This window comes from Crinia signifera, chromosome 3, assembly GCF_055691185.1.
Source record: "Crinia signifera chromosome 3, ASM5569118v1, whole genome shotgun sequence".
NCBI lineage: Eukaryota > Metazoa > Chordata > Amphibia > Anura > Myobatrachidae > Crinia > Crinia signifera.
The window spans coordinates 333,697,408-333,723,298 of record NC_139219.1 but is presented as its reverse complement, the minus strand read 5'-3'; the positions used below and the strand labels follow the sequence as shown (position 1 = coordinate 333,723,298).

Sequence of the window (25,891 nt, the reverse complement as noted above, 5' to 3'; positions counted from 1 at the left end):
GGAATCAAAAGTATTTTTTATAGGAAGATATCATGAATTTTACAAAGCTTTGAACATTGTTCATGAACTTTTGATCCGAGAACATGCTGGAAGTATGGTAGTAACATTTGGAAGAATGAAAAAACTGCGTTGGCCGGGAACCGAACCCGGGTCAACTGCTTGGAAGCAGCTATGCTCACCACTATACCACCAATGCTTGACTGAGTGTGCTAAAGCAAATATTTCCCAAGTACGTAAGTCAGGTTACATGTTCTAAAAATATGCACGAGATGCCATGTTAAACCATGGCTTGACTGAAATGATTGAAACAATATTTAGGGAGTACATCGGACAGGGATGGAATCAAAAGTATTTTTTATAGGAAGATATCATGAATTTTACAAAGCTTTGAACATTGTTCATGAACTTTTGATCCGAGAACATGCTCAATAACATTTGGAAGTATGAAAAAACTGCGTTGGCCGGGAATCGAACCCGGGTCAACTGCTTGGAAGCAGCTATGCTCACCACTATACCACCAATGCTTGACTGAGTGTGCTAAAGCAAATATTTCCCAAGTACGTAAGTCATTTCACATGTTCTAAAAATATACATGAAATGCCATGTTACACCATGGCTTGACTGAAATGATTGAAACAATATAAAAGGAGTACCTCAGACAGGGATGGAATCAAAAGTATTTTTTTATAGGAAGATATCATGAATTTTACAAAGCTTTGAACATTGTTCATGAACTTTTGATCCGAGAACATGCTTAATAACGTTTGAAAGTATGAAAAAACTGCGTTGGCCGGGAATCGAACCCGGGTCAACTGCTTGGAAGCAGCTATGCTCACCACTATACCACCAATGCTTGACTGAGTGTGCTAAAGCAAATATTTCCCAAGTACGTAAGTCAGGTTACATGTTCTAAAAATATGCACGAGATGCCATGTTAAACCATGGCTTGACTGAAATGATTGAAACAATATTTAGGGAGTACATCGGACAGGGATGGAATCAAAAGTATTTTTTATAGGAAGATATCATGAATTTTACAAAGCTTTGAACATTGTTCATGAACTTTTGATCCGAGAACATGCTGGAAGTATGGTAGTAACATTTGGAAGAATGAAAAAACTGCGTTGGCCGGGAATCGAACCCGGGTCAACTGCTTGGAAGCAGCTATGCTCACCACTATACCACCAATGCTTGACTGAGTGTGCTAAAGCAAATATTTCCCAAGTACGTAAGTCAGGTTACATGTTCTAAAAATATGCACGAGATGCCATGTTAAACCATGGCTTGACTGAAATGATTGAAACAATATTTAGGGAGTACATCGGACAGGGATAGAATCAAAAGTATTTTTTATAGGAAGATATCATGAATTTTACAAAGCTTTGAACATTGTTCATGAACTTTTGATCCGAGAACATGCTCAATAACATTTGGAAGTATGAAAAAACTGCGTTGGCCGGGAATCGAACCCGGGTCAACTGCTTGGAAGCAGCTATGCTCACCACTATACCACCAATGCTTGACTGAGTGTGCTAAAGCAAATATTTCCCAAGTACGTAAGTCATTTCACATGTTCTAAAAATATACATGAAATGCCATGTTACACCATGGCTTGACTGAAATGATTGAAACAATATAAAAGGAGTACCTCAGACAGGGATGGAATCAAAAGTATTTTTTTATATGAAGATATCATGAATTTTACAAAGCTTTGAACATTGTTCATGAACTTTTGATCCGAGAACATGCTTAATAACATTTGAAAGTATGAAAAAACTGCGTTGGCCGGGAATCGAACCCGGGTCAACTGCTTGGAAGCAGCTATGCTCACCACTATACCACCAATGCTTGACTGAGTGTGCTAAAGCAAATATTTCCCAAGTACGTAAGTCAGGTTACATGTTCTAAAAATATGCACGAGATGCCATGTTAAACCATGGCTTGACTGAAATGATTGAAACAATATTTAGGGAGTACATCTGACAGGGATGGAATCAAAAGTATTTTTTATAGGAAGATATCATGAATTTTACAAAGCTTTGAACATTGTTCATGAACTTTTGATCCGAGAACATGCTGGAAGTATGGTAGTAACATTTGGAAGAATGAAAAAACTGCGTTGGCCGGGAATCGAACCCGGGTCAACTGCTTGGAAGCAGCTATGCTCACCACTATACCACCAACGCTTGACTGAGTCCGCTAAAGCAAATATTTCCCAAGTACGTAAGTCAGGTCACATGTTCTAAAAATATGCACGAGATGCCATGTTACACCATTGCTTGACTGAAATGATTGAAACAATATTTAGGGAGTACCTCAGACAGGGATTGAATCAAAAGTATTTTTTATAGGAAGATATCATGAATTTTACAAAGCTTTGAACATTGTTCATGAACTTTTGATCCGAGAACATGCTCAATAACATTTGGAAGTATGAAAAAACTGCGTTGGCCGGGAATTGAACCCGGGTCAACTGCTTGGAAGGCAGCTATGCTCACCACTATACCACCAACGCTTGACTGAGTCTGCTAAAGCAAATATTTCCCAAGTACGTAAGTCAGGTCACATGTTCTAAAAATATGCACGAGATGCCATGTTACACCATTGCTTGACTGAAATGATTGAAACAATATTTAGGGAGTACCTCAGACAGGGATTGAATAAAAAGTATTTTTTATAGGAAGATATCATGAATTTTACAAAGCTTTGAACATTGTTCATGAACTTTTGATCCGAGAACATGCTGGAAGTATGGTAGTAACATTTGGAAGAATGAAAAAACTGCGTTGGCCGGGAATCGAACCCGAGTCAACTGCTTGGAAGGCAGCTATGCTCACCACTATACCACCAACGCTTGACTGAGTCTTCTAAAGCAAATATTTCCCAAGTACGTAAGTCAGGTCACATGTTCTAAAAATATGCACGAGATGCCATGTTACACCATGGCTTGACTGAAATGATTGAAACAATATTTAGGGAGTACCTCAGACAGGGATGGAATCAAAAGTATTTTTTATAGGAAGATATCATGAATTTTACAAAGCTTTGAACATTGTTCATGAACTTTTGATCCGAGAACATGCTCAATAACATTTGGAAGTATGAAAAAACTGCGTTGGCCGGGAATCGAACCCGGGTCAACTGCTTGGAAGCAGCTATGCTCACCACTATACCACCAATGCTTGACTGAGTGTGCTAAAGCAAATATTTCCCAAGTACGTAAGTCATTTCACATGTTCTAAAAATATACATGAAATGCCATGTTACACCATGGCTTGACTGAAATGATTGAAACAATATAAAAGGAGTACCTCAGACAGGGATGGAATCAAAAGTATTTTTTTATAGGAAGATATCATGAATTTTACAAAGCTTTGAACATTGTTCATGAACTTTTGATCCGAGAACATGCTTAATAACATTTGGAAGTATGAAAAAACTGCGTTGGCCGGGAATCGAACCCGGGTCAACTGCTTGGAAGCAGCTATGCTCACCACTATACCACCAATGCTTGACTGAGTGTGCTAAAGCAAATATTTCCCAAGTACGTAAGTCAGGTTACATGTTCTAAAAATATGCACGAGATGCCATGTTAAACCATGGCTTGACTGAAATGATTGAAACAATATTTAGGGAGTACATCGGACAGGGATGGAATCAAAAGTATTTTTTATAGGAAGATATCATGAATTTTACAAAGCTTTGAACATTGTTCATGAACTTTTGATCCGAGAACATGCCAGAAGTATGGTAGTAACATTTGGAAGAATGAAAAAACTGCGTTGGCCGGGAATCGAACCCGGGTCAACTGCTTGGAAGCAGCTATGCTCACCACTATACCACCAACGCTTGACTGAGTCTGCTAAAGCAAATATTTCCCAAGTACGTAAGTCAGGTCACATGTTCTAAAAATATGCACGAGATGCCATGTTACACCATTGCTTGACTGAAATGATTGAAACAATATTTAGGGAGTACCTCAGACAGGGATTGAATCAAAAGTATTTTTTATAGGAAGATATCATGAATTTTACAAAGCTTTGAACATTGTTCATGAACTTTTGATCCGAGAACATGCTGGAAGTATGGTAGTAACATTTGGAAGAATGAAAAAACTGCGTTGGCCGGGAATCGAACCCGGGTCAACTGCTTGGAAGCAGCTATGCTCACCACTATACCACCAATGCTTGACTGAGTGTGCTAAAGCAAATATTTCCCAAGTACGTAAGTCATTTCACATGTTCTAAAAATATACATGAAATGCCATGTTACACCATGGCTTGACTGAAATGATTGAAACAATATAAAAGGAGTACCTCAGACAGGGATGGAATCAAAAGTATTTTTTTATAGGAAGATATCATGAATTTTACAAAGCTTTGAACATTGTTCATGAACTTTTGATCCGAGAACATGCTTAATAACATTTGGAAGTATGAAAAAACTGCGTTGGCCGGGAATCGAACCCGGGTCAACTGCTTGGAAGCAGCTATGCTCACCACTATACCACCAATGCTTGACTGAGTGTGCTAAAGCAAATATTTCCCAAGTACGTAAGTCAGGTTACATGTTCTAAAAATATGCACGAGATGCCATGTTAAACCATGGCTTGACTGAAATGATTGAAACAATATTTAGGGAGTACATCGGACAGGGATGGAATCAAAAGTATTTTTTATAGGAAGATATCATGAATTTTACAAAGCTTTGAACATTGTTCATGAACTTTTGATCCGAGAACATGCTGGAAGTATGGTAGTAACATTTGGAAGTATGAAAAAACTGCGTTGGCCGTGAATCGAACCCGGGTCAACTGCTTGGAAGCAGCTATGCTCACCACTATACCACCAACGCTTGACTGAGTCTGCTAAAGCAAATATTTCCCAAGTACGTAAGTCAGGTCACATGTTCTAAAAATATGCACGAGATGCCATGTTACACCATTGCTTGACTGAAATGATTGAAACAATATTTAGGGAGTACCTCAGACAGGGATTGAATCAAAAGTATTTTTTATAGGAAGATATCATGAATTTTACAAAGCTTTGAACATTGTTCATGAACTTTTGATCCGAGAACATGCTGGAAGTATGGTAGTAACATTTGGAAGAATGAAAAAACTGCGTTGGCCGGGAATCGAACCCAGGTCAACTGCTTGGAAGGCAGCTATGCTCACCACTATACCACCAACGCTTGACTGAGTCTTCTAAAGCAAATATTTCCCAAGTACGTAAGTCAGGTCACATGTTCTAAAAATATGCACGAGATGCCATGTTACACCATGGCTTGACTGAAATGATTGAAACAATATTTAGGGAGTATCTCAGACAGGGATGGAATCAAAAGTATTTTTTATAGGAAGATATCATGAATTTTACAAAGCTTTGAACGTTGTTCATGAACTTTTGATCCGAGAACATGCTCAATAACATTTGGAAGTATGAAAAAACTGCGTTGGCCGGGAATCGAACCCGGGTCAACTGCTTGGAAGGCAGCTATGCTCACCACTATACCACCAACGCTTGACTGAGTCTGCTAAAGCAAATATTTCCCAAGTACGTAAGTCAGGTTACATGTTCTAAAAATATGCACGAGATGCCATGTTACACCATGGCTTGACTGAAATGATTGAAACAATATAAAAGGAGTACCTCAGACAGTGATGGAATCAAAAGTAATTTTTATAGGAAGATATCATACATTTTACAAAGCTTTGAACATTGTTCATGAACTTTTGATCCGAGAACATGCTGGAAGTATGGTAGTAACATTTGGAAGTATGAAAAAACTGCGTTGGCCGGGATTCGAACCCGGGTCAACTGCTTGGAAGGCAGCTATGCTCACCACTATACCACCAACGCTTGACTGAGTTACATTTTACATTTTACAAAGCTTTGAACATTGTTCATGAACTTTTGATCCGAGAACATGCTGGAAGTATGGTAGTAACCTTTGGAAGTATGAAAAAACTGCGTTGGCCGGGAATCGAACCCGGGTCAACTGCTTGGAAGGCAGCTATGCTCACCACTATACCACAAACGCTTGACTGAGTCTGCTAAAGCAAATATTTCCCAAGTACGTAAGTCAGGTTACATGTTCTAAAAATATGCACGAGATGCCATGTTACACCATGGCTTGACTGAAATGATTGAAACAATATTTAGGGAGTACCTCAGACAGGGATGGAATCAAAAGTATTTTTTATAGGAAGATATCATGAATTTTACAAAGCTTTGAACATTGTTCATGAACTTTTGATCCGAGAACATGCTCAATAACATTTGGAAGTATGAAAAAACTGCGTTGGCCGGGAATCAAACCCGGGTCAACTGCTTTGAAGGCAGCTATGCTCACCACTATAACACCATTGCTTGACTGAGTCTGCTAAAGCAAATATTTCCCAAGTACGTAAGTCAGGTCACATGTACTAAAAATATGCACGAGATGCCATGTTACACCATGGCTTGACTGAAATGATTGAAACAATATTTAGGGAGTACCTCAGACAGGGATGGAATCAAAAGTATTTTTTATAGGAAGATATCATGAATTTTACAACGCTTTGAACATTGTTCATGAACTTTTGATCCGAGAACATGCTCAATAACATTTGGAAGTATGAAAAAACTGCGTTGGCCGGGAATCGAACCCGGGTCAACTGCTTGGAAGGCAGCTATGCTCACCACTATACCACCAACGCTTGACTGAGACTGCTAAAGCAAATATTTCCCAAGTACGTAAGTCAGGTTACATGTTCTAAAAATATGCACGAGATGCCATGTTACACCATGGCTTGACTGAAATGATTGAAACAATATAAAAGGAGTACCTCAGACAGGGAAGGAATCAAAAGTAATTTTCATAGGAAGATATCATACATTTTACAAAGCTTTGAACATTGTTCATGAACTTTTGATCCAAGAACATGCTGGAAGTATGGTAGTAACATTTGGAAGTATGAAAAAACCGCGTTTGCCGGGAATCGAACCCGGGTCAACTGCTTGGAAGCAGCAATGCTCACCACTATACCACCAACGCTTGACTGAGTCTGCTAAAGCAAATATTTCCCAAGTACGTAAGTCATTTCACATGTTCTAAAAATATGCATGAGATGCCATGTTACACCATGGCTTGACTGAAATGATTGAAACAATATAAAAGGAGTACCTCAGACAGGGATGGAATCAAAAGTAATTTTTATAGGAAGATATCATACATTTTACAAAGCTTTGAACATTGTTAATGAACTTTTGATCCGAGAACATGCTCAATAAAATTTGGAAGTATGAAAAAACTGCGTTGGCCGGGAATCGAACCCGGGTCAACTGCTTTGAAGGCAGCTATGCTCACCACTATAACACCATTGCTTGACTGAGTCTGCTAAAGCAAATATTTCCCAAGTACGTAAGTCAGGTCACATGTACTAAAAATATGCACGAGATGCCATGTTACACCATGGCTTGACTGAAATGATTGAAACAATATTTAGGGAGTACCTCAGACAGGGATGGAATCAAAAGTATTTTTTATAGGAAGATATCATGAATTTTACAACGCTTTGAACATTGTTCATGAACTTTTGATCCGAGAACATGCTCAATAACATTTGGAAGTATGAAAAAACTGCGATGGCCGGGAATCGAACCCGGGTCAACTGCTTGGAAGGCAGCTATGCTCACCACTATACCACCAACGCTTGACTGAGACTGCTAAAGCAAATATTTCCCAAGTACGTAAGTCAGGTTACATGTTCTAAAAATATGCACGAGATGCCATGTTACACCATGGCTTGACTGAAATGATTGAAACAATATAAAAGGAGTACCTCAGACAGGGATGGAATCAAAAGTATTTTTTATAGGAAGATATCATACATTTTACAAAGCTTTGAACAATGTTCATGAACTTTTGATCCGAGAACATGCTGGAAGTATGGTAGTAACATTTGGAAGTATGAAAAAACTGCGTTGGCCGGGAATCGAACCCGGGTAAACTGCTTGGAAGGCAGCTATGCTCACCACTATACCACCAACGCTTGACTGAGTCTTCTAAAGCAAATATTTCCCAAGTACGTAAGTCAGGTCACATGTTCTAAAAATATGCACGAGATGCCATGTTACACCATGGCTTGACTGAAATGATTGAAACAATATAAAAGGAGTACCTCAGACAGGGATGGAATCAAAAGTAATTTTTATAGGAAGATATCATACATTTTACAAAGCTTTGAACATTGTTAATGAACTTTTGATCCGAGAACATGCTCAATAACATTTGGAAGTATGAAAAAACTGCGTTGGCCGGGAATCAAACCCGGGTCAACTGCTTTGAAGGCAGCTATGCTCACCACTATAACACCATTGCTTGACTGAGTCTGCTAAAGCAAATATTTCCCAAGTACGTAAGTCAGGTCACATGTTCTAAAAATATGCACGAGATGCCATGTTACACCATGGCTTGACTGAAATGATTGAAACAATATTTAGGGAGTACCTCAGACAGGGATGGTATCAAAAGTATTTTTTATAGGAAGATATCATGAATTTTACAACGCTTTGAACATTGTTCATGAACTTTTGATCCGAGAACATGCTCAATAACATTTGGAAGTATGAAAAAACTGCGTTGGCCGGGAATCGAACCCGGGTCAACTGCTTGGAAGGCAGCTATGCTCACCACTATACCACCAACGCTTGACTGAGACTGCTAAAGCAAATATTTCCCAAGTACGTAAGTCAGGTTACATGTTCTAAAAATATGCACGAGATGCCATGTTACACCATGGCTTGACTGAAATGATTGAAACAATATAAAAGGAGTACCTCAGACAGGGATGGAATCAAAAGTATTTTTTATAGGAAGATATCATACATTTTACAAAGCTTTGAACAATGTTCATGAACTTTTGATCCGAGAACATGCTGGAAGTATGGTAGTAACATTTGGAAGTATGAAAAAACTGCGTTGGCCGGGAATCGAACCCGGGTAAACTGCTTGGAAGGCAGCTATGCTCACCACTATACCACCAACGCTTGACTGAGTCTTCTAAAGCAAATATTTCCCAAGTACGTAAGTCAGGTCACATGTTCTAAAAATATGCACGAGATGCCATGTTACACCATGGCTTGACTGAAATGATTGAAACAATATAAAAGGAGTACCTCAGACAGGGATGGAATCAAAAGTAATTTTTATAGGAAGATATCATACATTTTACAAAGCTTTGAACATTGTTAATGAACTTTTGATCCGAGAACATGCTCAATAACATTTGGAAGTATGAAAAAACTGCGTTGGCCGGGAATCAAACCCGGGTCAACTGCTTTGAAGGCAGCTATGCTCACCACTATAACACCATTGCTTGACTGAGTCTGCTAAAGCAAATATTTCCCAAGTACGTAAGTCAGGTCACATGTTCTAAAAATATGCACGAGATGCCATGTTACACCATGGCTTGACTGAAATGATTGAAACAATATTTAGGGAGTACCTCAGACAGGGATGGTATCAAAAGTATTTTTTATAGGAAGATATCATACATTTTACAAAGCTTTGAACATTGTTCATGAACTTTTGATCCGAGAACATGCTTGAAGTATGGTAGTAACATTTGGAAGTATGAAAAAACTGCGTTGGCCGGGAATCGAACCCGGGTCAACTGCTTGGAAGGCAGCTATGCTCACCACTATACCACCAACGCTTGACTGAGTCTGCTAAAGCAAATATTTCCCAAGTACGTAAGTCAGGTCACATGTTCTAAAAATATGCACGAGATGCCATGATGCCATGTTACACCATGGCTTGACTGAAATGATTGAAACAATATAAAAGGAGTACCTCAGACAGGGAAGGAATCAAAAGTAATTTTCATAGGAAGATATCATACATTTTACAAAGCTTTGAACATTGTTCATGAACTTTTGATCCAAGAACATGCTGGAAGTATGGTAGTAACATTTGGAAGTATGAAAAAACTGCGTTGGCCGGGAATCGAACCCGGGTCAACTGCTTGGAAGCAGCAATGCTCACCAATATACCACCAACGCTTGACTGAGTCTGCTAAAGCAAATATTTCCCAAGTACGTAAGTCATTTCACATGTTCTAAAAATATGCATGAGATGCCATGTTACACCATGGCTTGACTGAAATGATTGAAACAATATAAAAGGAGTACCTCAGACAGGGATGGAATCAAAAGTAATTTTTATAGGAAGATATCATACATTTTACAAAGCTTTGAACATTGTTAATGAACTTTTGATCCGAGAACATGCTCAATAAAATTTGGAAGTATGAAAAAACTGCGTTGGCCGGGAATCGAACCCGGGTCAACTGCTTTGAAGGCAGCTAGGCTCACCACTATAACACCATTGCTTGACTGAGTCTGCTAAAGCAAATATTTCCCAAGTACGTAAGTCAGGTCACATGTACTAAAAATATGCACGAGATGCCATGTTACACCATGGCTTGACTGAAATGATTGAAACAATATAAAAGGAGTACCTCAGACAGGGATGGAATCAAATGTAATTTTTATAGGAAGATATCATACATTTTACAAAGCTTTGAACAATGTTCATGAACTTTTGATCCGAGAACATGCTGGAAGTATGGTAGTAACATTTGGAAGTATGAAAAAACTGCGTTGGCCGGGAATCGAACCCGGGTCAACTGTTTGGAAGGCAGCTATGCTCACCACTATACCACCAACGCTTGACTGAGTATGCTAAAGCAAATATTTCCCAAGTACGTAAGTCAGGTCACATGTTCTAAAAATATGCACGAGATGCCATGTTACACCATGGCTTGACTGAAATGATTGAAACAATATAAAAGGAGTACCTCAGACAGGGATGGAATCAAAAGTAATTTTTATAGGAAGATATCATACATTTTACAAAGCTTTGAACATTGTTAATGAACTTTTGATCCGAGAACATGCTCAATAAAATTTGGAAGTATGAAAAAACTGCGTTGGCCGGGAATCGAACCCGGGTCAACTGCTTTGAAGGCAGCTATGCTCACCACTATAACACCATTGCTTGACTGAGTCTGCTAAAGCAAATATTTCCCAAGTACGTAAGTCAGGTCACATGTACTAAAAATATGCACGAGATGCCATGTTACACCATGGCTTGACTGAAATGATTGAAACAATATTTAGGGAGTACCTCAGGGATTGAATCAAAAGTATTTTTTATAGGAAGATATCATGAATTTTACAAAGCTTTGAACATTGTTCATGAACTTTTGATCCGAGAACATGCTGGAAGTATGGTAGTAACATTTGGAAGTATGAAAAAACTCACCACTATACCACCAACGCTTGACTGAGTCTGCTAAAGCAAATATTTCCCAAGTACGTAAGTGAGGTCACATGTTCTAAAAATATGCACGAGATGCCATGTTACACCATGGCTTGACTGAAATGATTGAAACAATATTTAGGGAGTACCTCAGACAGGGATGGAATCAAAAGTATTTTTTATAGGAAGATATCATGAATTTTACAAAGCTTTGAACATTGTTCATGAACTTTTGATCCGAGAACATGCTGGAAGTATGGTAGTAACATTTGGAAGAATGAAAAAACTGCGTTGTCCAGGAATCGAACCCGGGTCAACTGCTTGGAAGGCAGCTATGCTCACCACTATACCACCAACGCTTGACTGAGTCTGCTAAAGCAAATATTTCCCAAGTACGTAAGTCAGGTCACATGTTCTAAAAATATGCACGAGATGCCATGTTACACCATTGCTTGACTGAAATGATTGAAACAATATTTAGGGAGTACCTCAGGGATTGAATCAAAAGTTTTTTTTATAGGAAGATATCATGAATTTTACAAAGCTTTGAACATTGTTCATGAACTTTTGATCCGAGAACATGCTGGAAGTATGGTAGTAACATTTGGAAGAATGAAAAAACTGCGTTGGCCGGGAATCAAACCCGGGTCAACTGCGTGGAAGGCAGCTATGCTCACCACTATACCACCAACGCTTGACTGAGTCTTCTAAAGCAAATATTTCCCAATTACGTAAGTCAGGTCACATGTTCTAAAAATATGCACGAGATGCCATGTTACACCATGGCTTGACTGAAATGATTGAAACAATATTTAGGGAGTACCTCACACAGGGATGGAATCAAAAGTATTTTTTATAGGAAGATATCATGAATTTTACAAAGCTTTGAACATTGTTCATGAACTTTTGATCCGAGAACATGCTCAATAACATTTGGAAGTATGAAAAAACTGTGTTGGCCGGGAATCGAACCCAGGTCAACTGCTTGGAAGCAGCTATGCTCACCACTATACCACCAATGCTTGACTGAGTGTGCTAAAGCAAATATTTCCCAAGTACGTAAGTCATTTCACATGTTCTAAAAATATACATGAAATGCCATGTTACACCATGGCTTGACTGAAATGATTGAAACAATATAAAAGGAGTACCTCAGACAGGGATGGAATCAAAAGTATTTTTTTATAGGAAGATATCATGAATTTTACAAAGCTTTGAACATTGTTCATGAACTTTTGATCCGAGAACATGCTTAATAACATTTGGAAGTATGAAAAAACTGCGTTGGCCGGGAATCGAACCCGGGTCAACTGCTTAGAAGCAGCTATGCTCACCACTATACCACCAATGCTTGACTGAGTCTGTTAAAGCAAATATTTCCCAAGTACGTAAGTCAGGTCACATGTTCTAAAAATATGCACGAGATGCCATGTTACACCATGGCTTGACTGAAATGATTGAAACAATATAAAAGGAGTACCTCAGACAGGGATGGAATCAAAAGTAATTTTTATAGGAAGATATCATACATTTTACAAAGCTTTGAACATTGTTCATGAACTTTTGATCCGAGAACATGCTGGAAGTATGGTAGTAACATTTGGAAGTATGAAAAAACTGCGTTGGCCGGGAATCGAACCCGGGTCAACTGCTTGGAAGGCAGCTATGCTCACCACTATACCACCAACGCTTGACTGAGTCTGCTAAAGCAAATATTTCCCAAGTACGTAAGTCAGGTCACATGTTCTAAAAATATGCACGAGATGCCATGTTACACCATGGCTTGACTGAAATGATTGAAACAATATTTAGGGAGTACCTCAGACAGGGATGGAATCAAAAGTATTTTTTATAGGAAGATATCATGAATTTTACAAAGCTTTGAACATTGTTCATGAACTTTTGATCTGAGAACATGCTCAATAACATTTGGAAGTATGAAAAAACTGCGTTGGCCGGGAATCGAACCCGGGTCAACTGCTTGGAAGGCAGCTATGCTCACCACTATACCACCAACGCTTGACTGAGTCTGTTAAAGCAAATATTTCCCAAGTACGTAAGTCAGGTCACATGTTCTAAAAATATGCACGAGATGCCATGTTACACCATGGCTTGACTGAAATGATTGAAACAATATAAAAGGAGTACCTCAGACAGGGATGGAATCAAAAGTAATTTTTATAGGAAGATATCATACATTTTACAAAGCTTTGAACATTGTTCATGAACTTTTGATCCGAGAACATGCTGGAAGTATGGTAGTAACATTTGGAAGTATGAAAAAACTGCGTTGGCCGGGAATCGAACCCGGGTCAACTGCTTGGAAAGGCAGCTATGCTCACCACTATACCACATACGCTTGACTAAGTCTGCTAAAGCAAATATTTCCCAAGTACGTAAGTCAGGTCACATGTTCTAAAAATATGCACGAGATGCCATGTTACACCATGGCTTGACTGAAATGATTGAAACAATATTTAGGGAGTACCTCAGACAGGGATGGAATCAAAAGTATTTTTTATAGGAAGATATCATGAATTTTAAAAAGCTTTGAACATTGTTCATGAACTTTTGATCTGAGAACATGCTCAATAACATTTGGAAGTATGAAAAAACTGCGTTGGCCGGGAATCGAACCCGGGTCAACTGCTTGGAAGGCAGCTATGCTCACCACTATACCACCAACGCTTGACTGAGTCAGTTAAAGCAAATATTTCCCAAGTACGTAAGTCAGGTCACATGTTCTAAAAATATGCACGAGATGCCATGTTACACCATGGCTTGACTGAAATGATTGAAACAATATAAAAGGAGTACCTCAGACAGGGATGGAATCAAAAGTAATTTTTATAGGAAGATATCATACATTTTACAAAGCTTTGAACATTGTTCATGAACTTTTGATCCGAGAACATGCTGGAAGTATGGTAGTAACATTTGGAAGTATGAAAAAACTGCGTTGGCCGGGAATCGAACCCGGGTCAACTGCTTGGAAGGCAGCTATGCTCACCACTATACCACCAACGCTTGACTGAGTCTGCTAAAGCAAATATTTCCCAAGTACGTAAGTCAGGTCACATGTTCTAAAAATATGCACGAGATGCCATGTTACACCATGGCTTGACTGAAATGATTAAAACAATATTTAGGGAGTACCTCAGACAGGGATGGAATCAAAAGTATTTTTTATAGGAAGATATCATGAATTTTACAAAGCTTTGAACATTGTACATGAACTTTTGATCTGAGAACATGCTCAATAACATTTGGAAGTATGAAAAACTGCGTTGGCCGGGAATCGAACCCGGGTCAACTGCTTGGAAGGCAGCTATGCTCACCACTATACCACCAACGCTTGACTGAGTCTGCTAAAGCAAATATTTCCCAAGTACGTAAGTCAGGTCACATGTTCTAAAAATATGCACGAGATGCCATGTTACACCATGGCTTGACTGAAATGATTGAAACAATATTTAGGGAGTACCTCAGACAGGGATGGAATCAAAAGTATTTTTTATAGGAAGATATCATGAATTTTACAAAGCTTTGAACATTGTTCATGAACTTTTGATCTGAGAACATGCTCAATAACATTTGGAAGTATGAAAAAACTGCGTTGGCCGGGAATCGAACCCGGGTCAACTGCTTGGAAGGCAGCTATGCTCACCACTATACCACCAACGCTTGACTGAGTCTGTTAAAGCAAATATTTCCCAAGTACGTAAGTCAGGTCACATGTTCTAAAAATATGCACGAGATGCCATGTTACACCATGGCTTGACTGAAATGATTGAAACAATATAAAAGGAGTACCTCAGACAGGGATGGAATCAAAAGTAATTTTTATAGGAAGATATCATACATTTTACAAAGCTTTGAACATTGTTCATGAACTTTTGATCCGAGAACATGCTGGAAGTATGGTAGTAACATTTGGAAGTATGAAAAAACTGCGTTGGCCGGGAATCGAACCCGGGTCAACTGCTTGGAAGGCAGCTATGCTCACCACTATACCACCAACGCTTGACTGAGTCTGCTAAAGCAAATATTTCCCAAGTACGTAAGTCAGGTCACATGTTCTAAAAATATGCACGAGATGTCATGTTACACCATGGCTTGACTGAAATGATTAAAACAATATTTAGGGAGTACCTCAGACAGGGATGGAATCAAAAGTATTTTTTATAGGAAGATATCATGAATTTTACAAAGCTTTGAACATTGTTCATGAACTTTTGATCTGAGAACATGCTCAATAACATTTGGAAGTATGAAAAAACTGCGTTGGCCGGGAATCGAACCCGGGTCAACTGCTTGGAAGGCAGCTATGCTCACCACTATACCACCAACGCTTGACTGAGTCTGTTAAAGCAAATATTTCCCAAGTACGTAAGTCAGGTCACATGTTCTAAAAATTTGCACGAGATGCCATGTTACACCATGGCTTGACTGAAATGATTGAAACAATATAAAAGGAGTACCTCAGACAGGGATGGAATCAATAGTAATTTTTATAGGAAGATATCATACATTTTACAAAGCTTTGAACATTGTTCATGAACTTTTGATCCGAGAACATGCTGGAAGTATGGTAGTAACATTTGGAAGTATGAAAAAACTGCGTTGGCCGGGAATCGAACCCGGGTCAATTGCTTGGAAGGCAGCTCTGCTCACCACTATACCACCAACGCTTGACTGAATCTGCTAAAGCAAATATTTCCCAAGTACGTAAGTCAGGTCACATGTTCTAAAAATATGCACGAGATGCCATGTTACACCATGGCTTGACTGAAATGATTGAAACAATATAAAAGGAGTACCTCAGACAGGGATGGAATCAAAAGTAATTTTTATAGGAAGATATCATACATTTTACAAAGCTTTGAACATTGTTCATGAACTTTTGATCCGAGAACATGCTCAATAACATTTGGAAGTGTGAAAAAACTGCGTTGGCCGGGAATCGAACCCGGGTCAACTGCTTGGAAGCAGCTATGCTCACCACTATACCCCCAACGCTTGACTGAGTCTGCTAAAGCAAATATTTCCCAAGAACATAAGTCATTTCACATGTTCTAAAAATATGCATGAGATGCCATGTTACACCATGGCTTGACTGAAATGATTGAAACAATATAAAAGGAGTACCTCAGACAGGGATGGAATCAATAGTAATTTTTATAGGAAGATATCATACATTTTACAAAGCTTTGAACATTGTTCATGAACTTTTGATCCGAGAACATGCTGGAAGTATGGTAGTAACATTTGGAAGTATGAAAAAACTGCATTGGCCGGGAATCGAACCCAGGTCAATTGCTTGGAAGGCAGCTCTGCTCACCACTATACCACCAACGCTTGACTGAATCTGCTAAAGCAAATATTTCCCAAGTACGTAAGTCAGGTCACATGTTCTAAAAATATGCACGAGATGCCATGTTACACCATGGCTTGACTGAAATGATTGAAACAATATAAAAGGAGTACCTCAGACAGGGATGGAATCAAAAGTAATTTTTATAGGAAGATATCATACATTTTACAAAGCTTTGAACATTGTTCATGAACTTTTGATCCGAGAACATGCTCAATAACATTTGGAAGTGTGAAAAAACTGCGTTGGCCGGGAATCGAACCCGGGTCAACTGCTTGGAAGCAGCTATGCTCACCACTATACCCCCAACGCTTGACTGAGTCTGCTAAAGCAAATATTTCCCAAGAACATAAGTCATTTCACATGTTCTAAAAATATGCATGAGATGCCATGTTACACCATGGCTTGACTGAAATGATTGAAACAATATAAAAGGAGTACCTCAGACAGGGATGGAATCAAAAGTAATTTTTATAAGAAGATATCATACATTTTACAAAGCTTTGAACATTGTTAATGAACTTTTGATCCGAGAACATGCTCTATAACATTTGGAAGTATGAAAAAACTGCGTTGTCCAGGAATCGAAACCAGGTCAACTGCTTGGAAGGCAGCTATGCTCACCACTATACCACCAACGCTTGACTGAGTCTGCTAAAGCAAATATTTCCCAAGTACGTAAGTCCGGTCACATGTTCTAAAAATATGCATGAGATGCCATGTTACACCATGGCTTGACTGAAATGATTGAAACAATAATTAGGGAGTACCTCAGACAGGGATGGAATCTAAAGTATTTTTTATAGGAAGATATCATGAATTTTACAAAGCTTTGAACATTGTTCATGAACTTTTGATCCGAGAACATGCTCAATAACATTTGGAAGTATGAAAAAACTGCGTTGGCCGGGAATCGAACCCGGGTCAACTGCTTGGAAGGCAGCTATGCTCACCACTATACCACCAACGCTTGACTGAGGTTTCTAAAGTAAATATTTCCCAAGTACGTAAGTCAGGTCACATGTTCTAAAAATATGCACGAGATGCCATGTTACACCATGGCTTGACTGAAATGATTGAAACAATATTTAGGGAGTACATCAGACAGGGATGGAATCAAAAGTATTTTTTATAGGAAGATATCATGAATTTTACAAAACTTTTGAACATTGTTCATGAACTTTTGATCCGAGAACATGCTCAATAACATTTGGAAGTATGAAAAAACTGCGTTGGCCGGGAATCGAACCCGGGTCAACTGCTTGGAAGGCAGCTATGCTCACCACTATACCACCAACGCTTGACTGAGTCTGCTAAAGCAAATATTTCCCAAGTACATAAGTCCGGTCACATGTTCTAAAAATATGCATGAGATGCCATGTTACACCATGGCTTGACTGAAATGATTGAAACAATAATTAGGGAGTACCTCAGACAGGGATGGAATCAAAAGTATTTTTTATAGGAAGATATCATGAATTTTACAAAGCTTTGAACATTGTTCATGAACTTTTGATCATAGGAACATGCTCTATAACATTTGGAAGTATGAAAAAACTGCGTTGGCCGGGAATCGAACCCGGGTCAACTGCTTGGAAGGCAGCTATGCTCACCACTATACCACCAACGCTTGACTGAGTTTTCTAAAGCAAATATTTCCCAAGTACGTAAGTCAGGTCACATGTTCTAAAAATATGCACGAGATGCCATGTTACACCATGGCTTGACTGAAATGATTGAAACAATATTTAGGGAGTACCTCAGACAGGGATGGAATCAAAAGTATTTTTTATAGGAAGATATCATGAATTTTACAAAACTTTTGAACATTGTTCATGAACTTTTGATCCGAGAACATGCTCAATAACATTTGGAAGTATGAAAAAACTGCGTTGGCCGGGAGTCGAACCCGGGTCAACTGCTTGGAAGGCAGCTATGCTCACCACTATACCACCAACGCTTGACTGAGTCTGCTAAAGCAAATATTTCCCAAGTACGTAAGTCAGGTCACATGTTCTAAACATATGCACGAGATGCCATGTTACACCATGGCTTGACTGAAATGATTGAAACAATATTTAGGGAGTACCTCAGACAGGGATGGAATCAAAAGTATTTTTTATAGGAAGATATCATGAATTTTACAAAGCTTTTGAACATTGTTCATGAACTTTTGATCCGAGAACATGCTGGAAGTATGGTAGTAACATTTGGAAGTATGAAAAAACTGCGTTGTCCAGGAATCGAAACCAGGTCAACTGCTTGGAAGGCAGCTATGCTCACCACTATACCACCAACGCTTGACTGAGTCTGCTAAAGCAAATATTTCCCAAGTACGTAAGTCCGGTCACATGTTCTAAAAATATGCATGAGATGCCATGTTACACCATGGCTTGACTGAAATGATTGAAACAATAATTAGGGAGTACCTCAGACAGGGATGGAATCAAAAGTATTTTTTATAGGAAGATATCATGAATTTTACAAAGCTTTGAACATTGTTCATGAACTTTTGATCCGAGAACATGCTCAATAACATTTGGAAGTATGAAAAAACTGCGTTGGCCGGGAATCGAATCCGGGTCAACTGCTTGGAAGGCAGCTATGCTCACCACTATACCACCAACGCTTGACTGAGTCTGCTAAAGCAAATATTTCCCAAGTACATAAGTCCGGTCACATGTTCTAAAAATATGCATGAGATGCCATGTTACACCATGGCTTGACTGAAATGATTGAAACAATAATTAGGGAGTACCTCAGACAGGGATGGAATCAAAAGTATTTTTTATAGCAAGATATCATGAATTTTACAAAGCTTTGAACATTGTTCATGAACTTTTGGTCCGAGAACATGCTCTATAACATTTGGAAGTATGAAAAAACTGCGTTGGCCGGGAATCGAACCCGGGTCAACTGCTTGGAAGGTAGCTATGCTCACCACTATACCACCAACGCTTGACTGAGTTTTCTGAAGCAAATATTTCCCAAGTACGTAAGTCAGGTCACTTGTTCTAAAAATATGCACGAGATGCCATGTTACACCATGGCTTGACTGAAATGATTGAAACAATATTTAGGGAGTACCTCAGACAGGGATGGAATCAAAAGTATTTTTTATAGGAAGATATCATGAATTTTACAAAGCTTTTGAACATTGTTCATGAACTTTTGATCCGAAAACATGCTGGAAGTATGGTAGTAACATTTGGAAGTATGAAAAAACTGCGTTGTCCAGGAATCGAAACCAGGTCAACTGCTTGGAAGGCAGCTATGCTCACCACTATACCACCAACGCTTGACTGAGTCTGCTAAAGCAAATATTTCCCAAGTACGTAAGTCCGGTCACATGTTCTAAAAATATGCATGAGATGCCATGTTACACCATGGCTTGACTGAAATGATTGAAACAATAATTAGGGAGTACCTCAGACAGGGATGGAATCAAAAGTATTTTTTATAGGAAGATATCATGAATTTTACAAAGCTTTGAACATTGTTCATGAACTTTTGATCCGAGAACATGCTCAATAACATTTGGAAGTATGAAAAAACTGCGTTGGCCGGGAATCGAATCCGGGTCAACTGCTTGGAAGGCAGCTATGCTCACCACTATACCACCAACGCTTGACTGAGTCTGCTAAAGCAAATATTTCCCAAGTACATAAGTCCGGTCACATGTTCTAAAAATATGCATGAGATGCCATGTTACACCATGGCTTGACTGAAATGATTGAAACAATAATTAGGGAGTACCTCAGACAGGGATGGAATCAAAAGTATTTTTTATAGCAAGATATCATGAATTTTACAAAGCTTTGAACATTGTTCATGAACTTTTGGTCCGAGAACATGCTCTATAACATTTGGAAGTATGAAAAAACTGCGTTGGCCGGGAATCGAACCCGGGTCAACTGCTTGGAAGGTAGCTATGCTCACCACTATACCACCAACGCTTGACTGAGTTTTCTGAAGCAAATATTTCCCAAGTACGTAAGTCAGGTCACATGTTCTAAAAATATGCACGAGATGCCATGTTACACCATGGCTTGACTGAAATGATTGAAACAATATTTAGGGAGTACCTCAGACAGGGATGGAATCAAAAGTATTTTTTATAGGAAGATATCATGAATTTTACAAAGCTTTTGAACATTGTTCATGAACTTTTGATCCGAAAACATGCTGGAAGTATGGTAGTAACATTTGGAAGTATGAAAAAACTGCGTTGTCCAGGAATCGAAACCAGGTCAACTGCTTGGAAGGCAGCTATGCTCACCACTATACCACCAACGCTTGACTGAGTCTGCTAATGCAAATATTTCCAAAGTACGTAAGTCAGGTCACATGTTCATAAAATATGCACGAGATGCCATGTTACACCATGGCTTGACTGAAATGATTGAAACAATATAAAAGGAGTACCTCAGACAGGGATGGAATCAAAAGTAATTTTTATAGGAAGATATCATACATTTTACAAAGCTTTGAACATTGTTAATGAACATTTGATCCGAGAACATGCTGAGTTATCCGAGAACATTTGGAAGGATGAAAAAACTGCGTTGGCCGGGAATCGAACCCGGGTCAACTGCTTGGAAGGCAGCTATGCTCACCACTATACCACCAACGCTTGACTGAGTCTGCTAAAGCAAATATTTCCCAAGTACGTAAGTCCGGTCACATGTTCTAAAAATATGCATGAGATGCCATGTTACACCATGGCTTGACTGAAATGATTGAAACAATAATTAGGGAGTACCGCAGACAGGGATGGAATCAAAAGTATTTTTTATAGGAAGATATCATGAATTTTACAAAGCTTTGAACATTGTTCATGAACTTTTGATCCGAGAACATGCTCAATAACATTTGGAAGTATGAAAAAACTGCGTTTGCCGGGAATCGAACCCGGGTCAACTGCTTGGAAGGCAGCTATGCTCACCACTATACCACCAACGCTTGACTGAGTCTGCTAAAGCAAATATTTCCCAAGTACGTAAGTCAGGTCACATGTTCATAAAATATGCACGAGATGCCATGTTACACCATGGCTTGACTGAAATGATTGAAACAATATAAAAGGAGTACCTCAGACAGGGATGGAATCAAAAGTAATTTTTATAGGAAGATATCATACATTTTACAAAGCTTTGAACATTGTTAATGAACTTTTGATCCGAGAACATTTGGAAGGATGAAAAAACTGCGTTGGTCGGGAATCGAACCCGGGTCAACTGCTTGGAAGGCAGCTATGCTCACCACTATAACCACCAACGCTTGACTGAGTCTGCTAAAGCAAATATTTCCCAAGTACGTAAGTCCGGTCACATGTTCTAAAAATATGCATGAGATGCCATGTTACACCATGGCTTGACTGAAATGATTGAAACAATAATTAGGGAGTACCGCAGACAGGGATGGAATCAAAAGTATTTTTTATAGGAAGATATCATGAATTTTACAAAGCTTTGAACATTGTTCATGAACTTTTGATCCGAGAACATGCTGAGTTATCCGAGAACATTTGGAAGGATGAAAAAACTGCGTTGGCCGGGAATCAAACCCGTGTCAACTGCTTGGAAGGCAGCTATGCTCACCACTATACCACCAACGCTTGACTGAGTCTGCTAAAGCAAATATTTCCCAAGTACGTAAGTCAGGTCACATGTTCTAAAAATATGCACAAGATGCCATGTTACACCATGGCTTGACTGAAATGATTGAAAAAATATAAAAGAAGTACCTCAGACAGGGATGGAATCAAAAGTATTTTTTATAGGAAGATATCATGAATTTTACAAAGCTTTGAACATTGTTAATGAACTTTTGATCAGAGAACATGCTCAATAACATTTGGAAGTATGAAAAAACTGCGTTTGCCGGGAATCGAACCCGGGTCAACTGCTTGGAAGGCAGCTATGCTCACCACTATACCACCAACGCTTGACTGAGTCTGCTAAAGCAAATATTTCCCAAGTACGTTAGTCCGGTCACATGTTCTAAAAATATGCATGAGATGCCATGTTACACCATGGCTTGACTGAAATGATTGAAACAATAATTAGGGAGTACCTCAGACAGGGATGGAATCAAAAGTATTTTTTATAGGAAGATATCATGAATTTTACAAAGCTTTGAACATTGTTCATGAACTTTTGATCAGAGAACATTTGGAAGTATGAAAAAACTGCGTTTGCCGGGAATCGAACCCGGGTCAACTGCTTGGAAGGCAGCTATGCTCACCACTATACCACCAACGCTTGACTGAGTCTGCTAAAGCAAATATTTCCCAAGTACGTAAGTCAGGTCACATGTTCTTAAAATATGCACGAGATGCCATGTTACACCATGGCTTGACTGAAATGATTGAAACAATATAAAAGGAGTACCTCAGACAGGGATGGAATCAAAAGTAATTTTTATAGGAAGATATCATACATTTTACAAAGCTTTGAACATTGTTAATGAACTTTTGATCCGAGAACATGCTGAGTTATCCGATAACATTTGGAAAGATGAAAAAACTGCATTGGCCGGGAATCGAACCCGGGTCAACTGCTTGGAAGGCAGCTATGCTCACCACTATAACCACCAACGCTTGACTGAGTCTACTAAAGCAAATATTTCCCAAGTACGTAAGTCCGGTCACATGTTCTAAAAATATGCATGAGATGCCATGTTACACCATGGCTTGACTGAAATGATTGAAACAATAATTAGGGAGTACCTCAGACAGGGATGGAATCAAAAGTATTTTTTATAGGAAGATATCATGAATTTTACAAAGCTTTGAACATTGTTCATGAACTTTTGATCCGAGAACATGCTGAGTTATCCGAGAACATTTGGAAGGATGAAAAAACTGCGTTGGCCGGGAATCAAACCCGTGTCAACTGCTTGGAAGGCAGCTATGCTCACCACTATACCACCAACGCTTGACTGAGTCTGCTAAAGCAAATATTTCCCAAGTACGTAAGTCAGGTCACATGTTCTAAAAATATGCACAAGATGCCATGTTACACCATGGCTTGACTGAAATGATTGAAAAAATATAAAAGAAGTACCTCAGACAGGGATGGAATCAAAAGTATTTTTTATAGGAAGATATCATGAATTTTACAAAGCTTTGAACATTGTTAATGAACTTTTGATCCGAGAACATGCTCAATAACATTTGGAAGTATGAAAAAACTGCGTTGGCCGGGAATCAAACCCGGGTCAACTGCTTGGAAGGCAGCTATGCTCACCACTATACCACCAACGCTTGACTGAGTCTGCTAAAGCAAATATTTCCCAAGTACATAAGTCAGGTCACATGTTCTAAAAATATGCACGAGATGCCATGTTACACCATGGCTTGACTGAAATGATTGAAACAATATAAAAGGAGTACCTCAGACAGGGATGGAATCAAAAGTATTTTTTATAGGAAGATATCATGAATTTTACAAAGCTTTGAACATTTTTAATGAACTTTTGATCCGAGAACATGCTCAATAACATTTGGAAGTATGAAAATACTGCGTTGGCCGGGAATCAAACTCGGGTCAACAGCTTGGAAGGCAGCTATGCTCACCACTATACCACCAACGCTTGACTGAGTCTGCTAAAGCAAATATTTCACAAGTACGTAAGTCAGGTCACATGTTCTAAAAATATGCACGAGATGCCATGTTACACCATGGCTTGACTGAAATGATTGAAACAATATAAAAGGAGTACCTCAGACAGGGATGGAATCAAAAGTAATTTTTATAGGAAGCAATCATACATTTTACAAAGCTTTGAACATTGTTAATGAACTTTTGATCCGAGAACATGCTCAATAACATTTGGAAGTATGAAAAAACTGCGTTGGCCGGGAATCGAACCCGGGTCAACTGCTTGGAAGGCAGCTATGCTCACCACTATACCACCAACGCTTGACTGAGTCTGCTAAAGCAAATATTTCCCAAGTACATAAGTCAGGTCACATGTTCTAAAAATATGCACGAGATGCCATGTTACACCATGGCTTGACTGAAATGATTGAAACAATATAAAAGGAGTACCTCAGACAGGGATGGAATCAAAAGTATTTTTTATAAATTCCAGGGATGGAATCAAAAGTTCATTTTTAGTGAACTTTTGATCCGAGAACTTGCTCAATAACATTTGGAAGTATGAAAAAACTGCATTGGCCGGGAATCAAACCCGGGTCAACTGCTTGGAAGGCAGCTATGCTCACCACTATACCACCAACGCTTGAGTGAGTCTGCTAAAGCAAATATTTCCCAAGTACGTAAGTACGGTCACATGTTCTAAAAATATGCACAAGATGCCATGTTACACCTTCCTCCGATGCAGCTAACAGTTTCTGTCGCGCTGTCCCAGCGCGACACAGGCTGAGAGTGTGATTGGGCGATGCGTCTCCATGGAGACGCATAGCTCAGCCCTGATTGGCTGAGCTATGCATCTCCATGGAGACACATAAGCCGGAGACGCTCTCAGCCTCTGTTGCGCTGGGACAGCGCGACAGAAGCTGTTAGCTGCATCGGAGGAGGCCGGTTCAGCCCGCTGTCAGTGCGGGTTGTCCGGCTCTGCTGCAGAGAGACCAGCGCTGGATCCTGGATCGGTATGTATAGCGGTGTAAAAGTGAGGTGTGTGTGGATGTGTGTGTAATAAAGTTTTACTTTTCTGTGTGTGTGTGTTTTCTTTTAACATTCTTTTTACAGGTGGACTACAAGTCCCAGCGGGCCCATTAATGCCCCGCATGCTGGGACTTGTGGTTCTCCAAGTCCCAGCCTGCGGGGAAGGTCTGCTGGCACTTGTAGTTCTCCTGTATTAAGCAATGTTAGGAATGAGAATTTAACCATATCAGGCCAGGGACGCCGGTGACAGCCCCGGGCTTCAGCCCTGGATGGGTGGAGCCTGGGGGGGGACCCCTTTATTGGGGGGGTCCCCACTCCTCCAGGTACCCTGTCCAAGGCTGACCAGCCACGGTGCTCATGGTACGGCCGGGGGACCTTGTGTAAAAAGTGTCCCCCGGCTGTGGCATGACACTGCGGGCTGTTGGAGCCCGGTGCTGGTTTCAAAATTCGGGGGACCCCCAGATTTTTTGTCCCCCATATTTTTGGAACCAGGACTGGTCCAAGAGTCCGGGGCTGGTTTCAGAAATACGGGGGACCCCTACGCTTTTTGTCCCCCGTATTTTTGGAACCAGGTCCG

General features: G+C 39.5%; 18 non-coding genes across 18 annotated transcripts; all 18 read right to left on the bottom strand.

The window, feature by feature from the left end:
- Positions 1-5,450: 5,450 nt before the first annotated feature.
- Positions 5,451-5,522, bottom strand: TRNAG-UCC (transfer RNA glycine (anticodon UCC)). The gene has a single exon. It is a non-coding gene; the product is annotated as a tRNA-Gly (tRNA).
- A 267-nt stretch (positions 5,523-5,789) lies between these two features.
- Positions 5,790-5,861, bottom strand: TRNAG-UCC (transfer RNA glycine (anticodon UCC)). Its single transcript has one exon. It is a non-coding gene; the product is annotated as a tRNA-Gly (tRNA).
- Positions 5,862-6,628: 767 nt separating this feature from the next.
- TRNAG-UCC (transfer RNA glycine (anticodon UCC)) lies at positions 6,629-6,700 on the bottom strand. Its single transcript has one exon. It is a non-coding gene; the product is annotated as a tRNA-Gly (tRNA).
- A 1,921-nt stretch (positions 6,701-8,621) lies between these two features.
- On the bottom strand, positions 8,622-8,693 carry TRNAG-UCC (transfer RNA glycine (anticodon UCC)). The gene has a single exon. It is a non-coding gene; the product is annotated as a tRNA-Gly (tRNA).
- A 935-nt stretch (positions 8,694-9,628) lies between these two features.
- On the bottom strand, positions 9,629-9,700 carry TRNAG-UCC (transfer RNA glycine (anticodon UCC)). Its single transcript has one exon. It is a non-coding gene; the product is annotated as a tRNA-Gly (tRNA).
- A 3,225-nt stretch (positions 9,701-12,925) lies between these two features.
- TRNAG-UCC (transfer RNA glycine (anticodon UCC)) lies at positions 12,926-12,997 on the bottom strand. Its single transcript has one exon. It is a non-coding gene; the product is annotated as a tRNA-Gly (tRNA).
- A 257-nt stretch (positions 12,998-13,254) lies between these two features.
- Positions 13,255-13,326, bottom strand: TRNAG-UCC (transfer RNA glycine (anticodon UCC)). Its single transcript has one exon. It is a non-coding gene; the product is annotated as a tRNA-Gly (tRNA).
- A 597-nt stretch (positions 13,327-13,923) lies between these two features.
- On the bottom strand, positions 13,924-13,995 carry TRNAG-UCC (transfer RNA glycine (anticodon UCC)). The gene has a single exon. It is a non-coding gene; the product is annotated as a tRNA-Gly (tRNA).
- Positions 13,996-14,262: 267 nt separating this feature from the next.
- TRNAG-UCC (transfer RNA glycine (anticodon UCC)) lies at positions 14,263-14,334 on the bottom strand. The gene has a single exon. It is a non-coding gene; the product is annotated as a tRNA-Gly (tRNA).
- A 256-nt stretch (positions 14,335-14,590) lies between these two features.
- TRNAG-UCC (transfer RNA glycine (anticodon UCC)) lies at positions 14,591-14,662 on the bottom strand. The gene has a single exon. It is a non-coding gene; the product is annotated as a tRNA-Gly (tRNA).
- Positions 14,663-14,919: 257 nt separating this feature from the next.
- On the bottom strand, positions 14,920-14,991 carry TRNAG-UCC (transfer RNA glycine (anticodon UCC)). The gene has a single exon. It is a non-coding gene; the product is annotated as a tRNA-Gly (tRNA).
- Positions 14,992-15,258: 267 nt separating this feature from the next.
- Positions 15,259-15,330, bottom strand: TRNAG-UCC (transfer RNA glycine (anticodon UCC)). Its single transcript has one exon. It is a non-coding gene; the product is annotated as a tRNA-Gly (tRNA).
- A 257-nt stretch (positions 15,331-15,587) lies between these two features.
- Positions 15,588-15,659, bottom strand: TRNAG-UCC (transfer RNA glycine (anticodon UCC)). The gene has a single exon. It is a non-coding gene; the product is annotated as a tRNA-Gly (tRNA).
- A 1,920-nt stretch (positions 15,660-17,579) lies between these two features.
- TRNAG-UCC (transfer RNA glycine (anticodon UCC)) lies at positions 17,580-17,651 on the bottom strand. Its single transcript has one exon. It is a non-coding gene; the product is annotated as a tRNA-Gly (tRNA).
- Positions 17,652-17,909: 258 nt separating this feature from the next.
- On the bottom strand, positions 17,910-17,981 carry TRNAG-UCC (transfer RNA glycine (anticodon UCC)). The gene has a single exon. It is a non-coding gene; the product is annotated as a tRNA-Gly (tRNA).
- Positions 17,982-18,239: 258 nt separating this feature from the next.
- TRNAG-UCC (transfer RNA glycine (anticodon UCC)) lies at positions 18,240-18,311 on the bottom strand. The gene has a single exon. It is a non-coding gene; the product is annotated as a tRNA-Gly (tRNA).
- Positions 18,312-21,242: 2,931 nt separating this feature from the next.
- Positions 21,243-21,314, bottom strand: TRNAG-UCC (transfer RNA glycine (anticodon UCC)). The gene has a single exon. It is a non-coding gene; the product is annotated as a tRNA-Gly (tRNA).
- A 3,220-nt stretch (positions 21,315-24,534) lies between these two features.
- On the bottom strand, positions 24,535-24,606 carry TRNAG-UCC (transfer RNA glycine (anticodon UCC)). Its single transcript has one exon. It is a non-coding gene; the product is annotated as a tRNA-Gly (tRNA).
- Positions 24,607-25,891: the final 1,285 nt, after the last annotated feature.